The sequence below is a fragment of the Rousettus aegyptiacus genome, unplaced genomic scaffold, assembly GCF_014176215.1.
Source record: "Rousettus aegyptiacus isolate mRouAeg1 unplaced genomic scaffold, mRouAeg1.p scaffold_m13_p_4, whole genome shotgun sequence".
In the NCBI taxonomy this organism is placed as follows: domain Eukaryota; kingdom Metazoa; phylum Chordata; class Mammalia; order Chiroptera; family Pteropodidae; genus Rousettus; species Rousettus aegyptiacus.
In genome coordinates this window covers 158,239,734-158,242,781 of record NW_023416307.1, presented here as the reverse complement: position 1 = coordinate 158,242,781, position 3,048 = coordinate 158,239,734, and positions in this window count along the sequence as shown.

Genomic DNA, 3,048 nt, shown 5'->3' with positions numbered 1-3,048 from the left:
GCCGCGCCGCCCGCGGCCCCGCCCGCGGCCCCGCCCCCGGCGCGCCCGCCGCGCACGCGCACAGCGCTCGGGGTCGGGGGGGGGGGCGGTGGGGGCGGGGCGGCCGGCGGGGCGGGGTCCGGTTGGCGGGGGGGGCGGGCGGCCGGCGGGGCGGGGGGCCGGGGCCGCGCCCCTCGTGCCCCGAGTCCGCGCCGCGCGCCCCTGGAAGCGGACGCGCGTTCGGGGCCGGGAGGCGGCGCCGCGGCCGTTTCCCCCGCGGCGGCTCCCGCAGCGGCAGCGCGTGTCACCAACGCCAGCCGCACGCTCGATGGCGCAGCGCGGAAGGGGCCGCGGCCGCCGCGACAGCCGCCGGCGAGCAGCGCCCCTGACGCCGCCGGGCCCGGAGCCCCCTGCGCCAAGCGCCCCCAGTTCTGTTCTGGATGATGGACACAGGCTTCTCAGTGTCTTTCAACATGATTTCTTTCTTATTTTTTTATTTTTTTTTTAGCAAGTGAAAACCGGCAACTGAACAATCGTTAAATGAAATGAAATATCAAAAGACAGTAGGGAGTCTACGGCCACGCCGCATGAACAAGCCCCATGGACAAGCAGGGTGGGCCCGTTAGTACTTGGATGGGAGACCACCTAGGAAGACCCGGTGCTGTAGGCGGAAAAAATAAAAGAGGAGGGATTGTAAGCTGACAAGGTCCCTGCAATCTGTGAGGTCAACCAAGGGTCGCCTCGCCTTCAGATGGTGGGGAGGGAGGGGGGGAGGAGGAAGCCACGTTGCTCTGGAGAGTGAAGAACCTGAAGTGCAGAAAACCAGTCAGAAAATGTGCCAAAAAGGAAAAAACCAAAAACCTCCGGTGAGCAAGGCTGCTGAGCCTGATGCAGGACTGGACAGGTGTCCCCAAGCTTGGGGGTGACAGAGCCCCGTACTGAGAAGAGGGGCCTTTGGTGAGGATCGTAGGGAGAATTTAACTCACTCGCCAAAGTCAGAGTCCAAAGGGGAGTTTAGGGAAAGGGGTCCCACTCCATGTAGAGAGTGTGGCCCCCTCTCAGAGGCACAGAGTGACAGGGCCAGTGAGAGGGACCCGGAGTGTCCGAGAAGTCAGCTTAGGTATCATTCCTTGGCACCTGGGAGGTGCAGTGTGAAACACTCTGTCGACCTGTTTCGTTTGACATGGACGCGCAGGAAGGGGAAGAGGGTGCAGGTGAAAAGGTCGGAACGTGGAGCATGACGGCCTCCGGGAGGGTCCGGCCTTTACGGTTCCCTGTGGTTTTGGCCACAGGTGGCGACTCCGTCGGTTCCTGTCTGCCCTGCACAGGTGTGGGGCGTGGGCCGTCAGCCTTCCCAGCGGGGACGTCCCTTTGCTCTGCCGGCGTCTCCCCCCGCCCCCCGCCCCCCCCCCCCCGGCCTGGCCACAGGCCTGACCAGCGCACTGCCGGCTCCGATGGATGTGGCGTACTAACATTTTAATTCTCCTGCCTCCTCCCTACACTAACCCCATTCTGTGGCACTCTGCCTTGTGTCCCTGAATCACTCTGTGGCCTCGGTCGAGTCTGCGGGCTCCGGCCTCAGTTTGCTCGTCTGCAGAATGGGGGGACGGACCACGCAGGGTCCCGCCTTCGTTCCAGTACGCGCTGTCATTGGTGACAGTGCCTCCTTGTACAACCAGGCCGCTAACAGCTGCACGGAGCGCATCGCTGGGGTCAGATAGAGGGGTTAAGGCGCTCGTCCGGTCAGTCGAAGGATGACTCCGCACCAGAATGACCGAAGGAAAATGCGGGACCGATGGCGGGTGGCGAGGGCGCGGCTGGCACGTGGCGAGAGGCGGAGAGGAGACGGGTGCGCGCGTCCCACGCGGTAGCATCGCCTGTTCCCCTGGGGTTTGGGGGGCCTCGGGTGTGCTTACCTGCAGCACACGGTTCTCCACGCAGCAAGCATCCGGCCCCTACGCCAGGAAGCTCTGCCCTTCTGGCGGGCCTCCCCAGAGGTAGCATCTGCCCCCTGGGTCAACCGAGAGCCCTGCGGACGAACAAGGACAGCGGCGAGCCCGGCAGGGTCAGCAGATGTGGCTGGACGAGCATCCATCCTCCTTCGTGCCCTGCCCTGGGTCGCCGAGGCTGCAGGGATCGTGCCGGGCGTCCTTCTCAATGCCGCGCGTCACGGCTGTCGACCGAGGCGTTTTCGGAGACTCCGCCGCCGCCGCCCTCCCGTGCCGGGTCTCCTGTTGCCCCGGAACGCCGGGGCGCTCGGAGCCGGCGGAGGTGGGCGTCGGCGCTGCGCGAGGTCTGAAACGCGGCGCCCCTCGTGTGCCACCCTTCGTGCCAATGTCCCGTGGGCTGGAGTCCCTCCGTGCTGGCCGGAGACACTGGGCGGCCACGTCCCAATCAAGCAAACGGACCGTGCAGGTCGAGATTCACGCCAGGCCTGTCCCGGGAGAAGCAGGGCCTCCGGGGACCGGCCAGCCCGCCCCCCCGCCCAGCGCTCTGGGTGCCAGGCCCGGGCCTGGAAGAACAGACTGGCAAAGGCCTTTCACGCTGGCCCACTCGAGCGTAAATCTCGCTGACGACGGGGTCTGGCCCGGTGCCTTGGGTAGCAAAGAGCAATAACGCTTTCCCTGCAAAAGTGTTTTCTCCCTCGCTCAGAAACCTCTCCTGATCTAAGTGACAAAGGCATTTGCCACTTCGCTTTGAAATGTTACTTCTGTGTGTCCCCTCGCCCAGCTCTGCGGGATGTCGCCGAGGGAGGGGACCACGCCTCGCTCCCTTCTGCATATTTGGTGCGCAGCCCAGGGCAGGGCTGGGGCAAAGAACGTTAACAACTGTTGGACGGAATTCAAGCCGGAAAAGAAGGTGACGGTCAGGAAAGTGGAGCCGTGTCTCCCCGGTCGCAGCATGAGCTGTTGGGGCGGTGGCTTACGGAGAGGACCCAGCCGTCTTTCAAAGTGGCCCCCAAGTCAGGACAGAGAAAGGGGGAGACTTTGGGGATGATGACAGCAGCGACCCACCTGCCTTAGCTGAACGCGTTCCACCTGCCAGGCCCTGGGGGACAGTCCCCCCCCC